An 8,765-nucleotide genomic window follows, 5' to 3' on the forward strand; every position below is an offset into this window, starting at 1 on the left:
AGTCACTTCACATTTACATTCTAGTGAATGGAAGTTTAGCTTGGGGAACTCCTAGAGTGAAAATCCCTCTCAGCCCATCTATTATTTACTAGCCAAGTCCTAGAGTTTTCTAAGGCACATTGCACTTAAAATGCTTATGGAGGGCCCACAGTTATTTACATATTAAATGTAGGATTTGAACAAAATTCTTCCTGCCTCCAGTCACCAGCTATCCACTATACGATGCTTTGTCTACAGTGTTAGATATATTTGCACAAATTTTAGGTTTTAAAAATAGAAGAATAAGCATGATTCGGATCTTTGCAGCCTTTTATTTGTTATCATCATTGCTGTTGGTAATTCATATCTAATAATGATAATCCTTCTAATTAGATGGATTTACTACTGATAATTTTTAAGGGATGTGGTTGGTTTAAGGGCTGGGGGTGGGGTGGGATAGGGAGGGCAATGCTGGAATCTGTACCAGAAAAGAATCCATGCTGCTGAGATTACAGATGCTTCAAAGGGATGATTATAATAACCATCATCACCATTTTAATATTTTAATATCGCCTTAGATTACATTTTCTCACTTGACCATTATGACAGTGTGAGGAAGGATGGACAGGCATCACTGTTGATAAGTGAGGATGCAAGTGACTCGACAGAGTCAATACAGGTGATACAGTCAAGACTTAGTTCCTGGTCTTCCCACCCATGTCTACTACACAAGGCTCTTCTCTATATGCATATATTTCACATATTACAAGCAAATATATTCATATATTTAAAGTCATATAATTTTAAACCTAGGATTGAGCTAGAAATATCCTTGGAGACGATCTAGGATAATACCCATTTTACAGATCAAAAAAAATAAATGGCAAGAAAGTATTAAGCTCTTATTGTGTGCCATGCACTATTTACTTTATAAATATTATCTTTTTTGATCTTCAAAACAATGGGACATAGGTGTTATAATTATCTCCATTTTACAGTTGAGGAAACTGAGTCAGCCAGCGGTCACTTGTATCCTTGCGAACAGAGTGATCCCTGTCACACATTAAGTGTCAAAGGATGGATTTGTACTTGAGTCTTTCTGACTCCAGACCCAGCATCTTCTCCACTGCACTACCTAACTGCCTCTGCAAGGTAGCCAAGGGAGTTTTGTGGCTTTTCCAAAATCATATAAGTAGTTCATGAATGGGCTGATAATTAAAAATCCTTACTCCCAGGCTGATGATCTTTCCAATTTACCATAGGACCATGGGCCTTTTAGGGGGGTTATAGAAAATAAAAGCAAAAATTGGCAAATAAAATCTGTACGACTGCCTCACCACAGAAGAGATTCTATTTTAAGCCATGTGAACATCTTTGAGATAAATACCTTTTAAAGAAAATGCAACACATTAAAAAAGCTACCCTGATCACTCCTCAGACTTTAAAATATGAGTGAATACTTGATGAATCTGCATGTAGGATGGGGAAAAATCCATAAGGAGCCTAGAGACTTCAAAATAAATAATTAAAAAAAGCAATTCAGTTATTGCAAGGGAAATCATTGGGTCATCTGTCCTAAACAAATGTTACAGGAACACTGATACCGTATTAGTGGAACTTTAAATTGGTTTAGCCATTCTGGAAAGCAGTTTGGAATCATATTAATAAAACAAATAAAATGTCTTATACTTTTTGACACAGGGATCCTACTGCTGGGCATATACCCAAAGGACGCCAAAAATAAAAAGAAAGGTCCAATGTGCACCACCATATTACAGTAGCACTATTTTTTTCAGTAGCAAGGAACTGCAAACAATGTATACAGCTATCCTTTTGGGGAAAGGCTAAACAAATTGTGGTATGAAATGGTGCATATGATAGAATACTCTGGTGCTATAAGAACAATGAAAAGGAAGGATATAGAGATGCATAGAAACCATATGTTGCAAAGTGAAGGAAAACAATATACAGTTTACTATAACTACAATATAATGGTAAAAAAATGAAACCAAACACTAAAGATAATGACCAAAAGTTGCCCTGAAGAAAAGAGAAAATTTAACTCCCAGGGTAGGGGTATTATGTGGACATTGCATATACTGTATGACTCCATTATGTTAATTATTTTATGAAATTGCTTCATTTTTCTCTCTTTTTCTCTCATTCTTTGTTACAAGAGATTGCTATCTGGATAGGTGATGAGATAGGGAAATATTTGGAAATGACAACGTCAAAAGATGTCATTTTTTAATTTTATAAAATTAATAATGATTTTTTAAAAACAGGTAGTATAGTGAAAGTTCTATCCGATTATCCTACTGCTAACGTACCAACAAGGAGGGCTCCCTATTGTCTTTAAGGAAAAAACAAAATAAAACAAAACAAACTTTAAGCAGGCTCTTAAAGGTGTCCAAAATCTCATTCCAACTTACTTTTTAGCCTTCTTTCACATCATTCCCCCTCTTGTAATCTACCTTTTGACTAAACTGGACTACTCACTACAGCCTAAATTCATTATTCTCTCTCCCATATCTGAAATGTATCCCTTCCTAATCTTCGTCTCTCAGAAGCTTTTTCTGTCTGAAAGGTCAAATCCACTGATTTCTTTGTAAAGCTTCTCTTTAACCTCCTAGTTGTTTATTCTTTTCCTCCTGAACTTAACTTGTATTTATCTATATAATAATAAATCCTGTTAATAGAATATGTGATTTGAGGAAAGGGACTTTTCATTTGTTTCCCCAGGCTTAGCACATTGTCTGTCAGTAGTAGATTCTTAATGTGAAATTCAATTGAATATACCAAATCATAGTCTCTTATCCATTGAGTGAAAAGAAATTCTCCCTGCATTTGGCCATGAACATGTCCATGTTAATGCCTTATCGCAAGCTAATGATCCTAAATGAAAAGTGTATTCTTAGAAAAAGCCATTATCGCCACGTCCATCCACATCCTCATGACTTCTTTTGAAAGATCTTCAAATGGATATTGGACGCATGAAAAACATGGGGAGAGGAGGGAAAGCTAATGATGAGAAAATTAGCTTTCTGAATCAAAAGCAAACATGGTAATTGAATGCTTACTCTCTCCAGTTTGCATAAGGCACCAGAACAGAAGTCATATAGCATTAAGCACAGAGAGGACATTAGTGCCAACCCTGATTTTGAATATTGGGAAATTTGCCAGGTCCTACTGATTTTGTCTTCTTAATAACTGTTGCGTCTGTCCCTTCCTCTCCTCTGGCACTGCTACCACACTATGGTGCAGGCCCTCATCTTACTTAACACTCGGAACATTGCAATAGCCTGCTTGTCTCTCCCTACTCCAGTCCATCCTCCACTCTTCTGCCAAACTGACCATGCCACCACTCCCTGCCCCTCCTCATCCCCAACACCATTCATTCAGTAAACTCCAAAGGCTCCTCCTCATTATCTCCAGGATCAAATATCTAATCCTGTCACATTCATGACCTGGTCCTTTCCTACCTTTCCAAGCTTCTTTACACCTTACTTACCCCAAATATTCTTTAACTTAGAGACATTGGCCTACCTGTTGCTCCTCACATAAGGTACTCCATCTCCCAACTCTCTGCTTTTTTGCTGCCCATCTCCTATGCCTGGGATTCTCTCTCTCTTTATCCTCACCTCCTCTCTTCCTTTGAGTCCTCGCTAAAATCCCAACTTTGTAAAAAGCCTTTCCTGATCTGTATTAATGCTCATGCCTTCTCTCTGCTCATTAGCTCCAACTTATCCTGTATATACTTCGTTTATACATAATTGCTTTTATGTTGTCCCTACATTATACTGAGACTCCAAAGAGCAGGGACCGTCTTTCTGCTTTCTTTGTACCCTCAGCACTCAGCTTAGTGCCTGATACATAATGGACACTCAACAAAGGCTTATTGACCCAGTAGAAAAATTCTTTGCAGAAGACAGAATTGTAGAAATTCACTCATTCTATAAAGATTTATTTATTAGAAGCACGTAGTTAGAGCTATATTAATGTTGAAAAGCATCTCAAAAGATATACTATTTTGTCATAGCATTGCCCATGTAGACCTCGAAGGAAGCTTAGAAGTCATTTTACAGATGAACAATATTAGTTATTTGAGGCTACTCAGGCAGTAAAAATCACAGACAGGATTTGAATTCCGGTATATTCTGACTCCAAATGAGTTGAGAGGCTTACATTTTAGATAGCTTATATATTTTGTCTGAAAGAGCTGTTGTTGTTCAGTTATGTCCTGCTCTTCCTGATTCCATTTGTTTTTTTTTGTTTGTTTGTTTTGTTTTTTAATCAAGGGCACTGGAATGGTTGCCATTTCCCTTTCTGGCTCATTTGACAGATAAGGAACTGAGGCGATGGGGTTAAGTGACTTACCCAGGGTCACACAGCTAGTAAATGTCCTAGGCTGGATTTGAACTCATGAAGATGAGTCCTCCTGATTCCAAACCCAGTGCTCTATCCACTGTAGCATCTAGCTGCTCTATCTAAAAGAGGCAGTGTAGTAAAAAGAGTCTTGGATTGGGAAATAGAATAAATGAATGTAAATCTTGGCTCTGATATCTACCAACAATAATAAGAATAACAATGGAATGTTTAATATGATTGTACATGTATGGCCTATATCAGATTGCTTGCCATCTTGGGGAGCGGGGAGGGGAGAGAGGGAAGGTGAAAAACATTTGGAACTCAAACTCTTATAAAGTGAATGTTGAAAACTTTCTTTACATGTAATTGGAAAAAAAAAGAAAATACAATTAGAAAAATTATGTAAAAGCTAGCATCTATGTTAACTCTTTTGGTTTGGTTTGCCAAACAGTTTACTTATGTTAACTAGGCTAATCCTCACAACAACTCTGTGGGGCAGGTGCTGTTATTATCCCATTTTACTGATAAAGAAAGTAAGGCACTGAGTGGTTAGGTGATTTTCAGGATCACATAGCCAAGGAAAGTCTGAAGTAGGATTAGAAGTCAGGTCTTTGTAAAGCCAAGTCCTGGGCTCTATTCACTCTGCAACCTAGCTGCCTAGGAGTAATGGCAGGCAAGGCACTTTACTTCCCTGATACTCACTTCCTTTATCTATAAAATGAGGATAACAGATACAGAACCCAGCTTAAAGATACTGCAATGAAAGGGATTAGTAAAACTGAAAATGCTACATAAATGTGAGTTTTGTCTTGGTCCTGGACTTTAACTTGTTGGTTGAGGGAATTCCCAGTTAGGAAACCACCTCTACCTTGAGATATCAGAAATGTTCTTCAATGCTACAGTCTTAAGGGTTGTCTGGGGAACTGAGAAGATAAGGAACTTGTCCAGGGTCACATAATTACATCAACTAGCCAGGGGTTGACTGGGGATACAAAAACCAAAACAAAATAAAAACAAGCACAACTCCTCCCAAAATAGTACTGGCTCTCAAGGAGCTTAGTCTAAAGCAGGGCTGGGGAACCCGCTGCCTCAAGGCCACATGTGGCCTCCTAGGTCCTTGGGTGTGGCCTTTTGACTGAGTCCAAGTTTTGCAGAACTAATCCGTTTGTTAAAGGGATTTGTTGTGTGAAGTTTGGATTCAGTCAGAGCACTGCACTTGAGGACCTAGAGGGCCACATGTGGCCTTGAGACCTCAGGTTCCCCCCCTCTGGAAAGTGACTTATAGAATTAACTGTTTTGCCTTCACACACTCTTTGGACCAGTCTTACTGCCCCTCTTACTACTGCTGGTTCCTGGAATATATCTTTGAACATCCTCTCCTTGATTCCACCTTTTAGAATGTCTGCAAAATTTAGCTCAAACACCTTTTTCTACGTGAAAACTTTCTTAATTCCTCTACCTAGCACTTGTCCAGTCTTTGTGTTTACATATTTGTATATACTTATGTAATGAGATTCTGGCATATGCGTAGACACCAGTAGCTCCTTTGCCTCCTGCAACTTTATGAATAAAAATATGATAGAAAACCAATTATATTAATACGTGTTTTTCTAAGTCAATATGGAGCCCTCAGGGATTCTTAAGCCCACGCCCCGCCCCCCATTTCTATTTGAGTTTGACACCACTGTACTAAGCAATATTGTTTCTCAAATGTGAGTTACCCAGTGCTAACCAGGCCTATAAGCAGATTGTCTTGCACCCAAGTCCTATATTTTTATACATAAACCTCCTTGTTAGACATTGAATGGGGTAATGAACATGAGAACACTTTTCCTGCACTTGAAGATCTTAGAATAGTGGGAAATAGTCTCCTTTCCAATCTATGTACTCCCATAGAATACATAGGAAGGCTCAAATTCCAGTACTGTGGAGCTCTAGGGGCTGATTCTGAATCTCAGGCTGCAGAATTTACAGTATTATACATGGCAACTCAAGAGCTTAATTTGCTCAGTAACTAAGGTAAAGACCTGTCTCTGCAAAACTAAGCGATACTGACACAATACATTACTCAGTGCCTTTCACAAATGATGATAATTATTTAAAAAGGAGGGTGATGGGGGTGGGGCGGTTATTTTTTTTAAGCGTCGTCTTGGGCCAAGTGATACAAGATGATGTTTACTTCTTCTCAATTTGATATTTTCTCTCTCACAAAATCCAATTAGATGATCAGATGTTTTGCATTCCTGGCATAGGCATTAATGAAAAGATGGGGGGAAATGAGAAAATGAGATGTTTGATTCTATGTGATTCGCCAATGTTTCTGAACATCCTGTAATGCGCCAACTAATGAGCAATAGCTGAGAAGCAATATAGGGTATTAACTGTTACATATTATTAATGCACTGCTTGGGAATTAAGACAGGCATTTTACATGCTGATTATAAACATCTTGTACAGCTCCCATCCTTCTTGCCCTCCCCTTCCCCTCTCCCTTGGAACCACAGCTCTGAGTAGCTTTGCAACATTAAAACCAAACCTTAAAAAAGAAGCTTGAATAAATGGTCTCCATAGAAAATGCTTCCCATGGCTAATCAGGTTGAGAACAGAATCCATTCTCTCTGAAGTATTTATCTGAAAGTTTCTATCTTAGAGAGCAACGTGCCCCCAACATCTGGACTTCACTTTGTCACAGAATCATTGGTGAGGGGAGTAGTACTGCTAAGGTGTATCAAAGAACTGCATTTCCATGGGGGAGAATTAACACAGCAGTAAGGCCAGTACTCAATTCCTCACCAAACAATGACTACAAAGTTCTGTCCCAAGCCCAATTTTTAACTTAAAGTAACTACTTATGAGACACTGGACCTGTATTGTTTTGCTGATGTGGAAACTTGTAGCTAGGTTGGAGAGTGGTAATAAAACCAGTTCTGCCCTTATCAAAAGTACACTTGGGGTGTGGTATGTATGGTGTTTATCTTTCTCCAAAAGGAGCATTTCATTAACTGACCATCAACCCTTAGTCTAAAACCAACTACCAACTCTATTTGGAAATCAGCTACCACAATTAAGAGTAGGGGACTGGATGGGGCCAAATGCTGATTGCAAGTGTAGGAAGTGCTCTCAGCAGAGTTATGAATGCCTTGCTCTAAAAAGAGTTTTTGCTTATTGTTATTTTGATAATTCACAGTCTAAATGAGGAATAGGAGGGAGAATCAAGAGAGTGAAGATAAGGGAAATAGAGAACAATGATTAATTGTAAAATTTGTACTTAGTACATTACATAAATGTCATGTTGATGGTGATGATGATGATGGTTAATGATAATGCTGCAAATTGACCAAAAATCCCACAAACTTGAAAAGTTTAGTTATGGCCCCAAAACTTCACAATGTACTTATTTAAGTCAAGTGGAGAGCCTATCATAAAGATGGAAGACATTCATTTCAGAGACAAGTGAATATTATTCTCCATTGTTAAGCAGTCTCTAAATCTTATTAATTCTCCTTCTACAACATCTCTTCCCTTTCGTCCACTCATACAGCCACCATCATCTTTTGCTTGAACAATCACCTTCTTTATCAAGCCATTGTTCTGAATCTCTCATTTTCTAATCTACCTGCTAAAATAATCTTCCTAAACTACAAACCTAATCATGTCACTCTTTTGATCAAGAATCCTTTGGTTCGCTATTGTCCCTAGGATAAAAAAAATGCAATGTTTTTAGGTATTTCAAGTCCTTCACAATCTGGCACTAGCCTATTTTTAAAGCTTTAATTCACATCAATCCCCTTTCATGTGCTCTATCCTTTAAACAAACTGGTCTAGAAACTTTCTCAAACTTGGCATTGAATTCCCAACCGCTGGGCCTTTATAAAGGTTGCTTCCCATGTTTGAAATCCAAATCAATCCAATTCAATTAATACTATGTGTATAAGAACTGGGCAAATCAAGACAAAAGAACAACAATGACGACCCAATCCCTTCCCTTAACAAGTTTGCATTCTGCTGCAATGTACTCCCTATTCAACTCTGAGTCTTAGAATCCCTAACTTCATTCAAGCTTCAGCCCGTAACATCTCTTATGGTAAGCCCTAACTTACTGCTAATCTGTACTGTTCCCTTCCTACTCAAGTCATTGGTATATATTTGTTTTGCTTTTGCACTGACAGTAGAGCTTTCAAAATTTTGTTATATCAGAATGTCCACCAGCACTGAGCAGTTATTTAAAAAACTATCATCAGAAACAAGATCTTGTGACATCTAATCTAATATTCTTGTCGCTAGACTTAAACTATATCTTCCAGACCTATATTGGGCCCTCTGCTTCGCTTTGATTCATGGCTAAAGAGTGTGCATCTGAGACTAGCCATGTGCCTTCAGGAACAAGGTGGACTGAGCCACTAAAGGACTATGCAAGA

This window comes from Trichosurus vulpecula, chromosome 3 (genome assembly GCF_011100635.1).
Source record: "Trichosurus vulpecula isolate mTriVul1 chromosome 3, mTriVul1.pri, whole genome shotgun sequence".
In the NCBI taxonomy this organism is placed as follows: Eukaryota; Metazoa; Chordata; class Mammalia; order Diprotodontia; family Phalangeridae; genus Trichosurus; species Trichosurus vulpecula.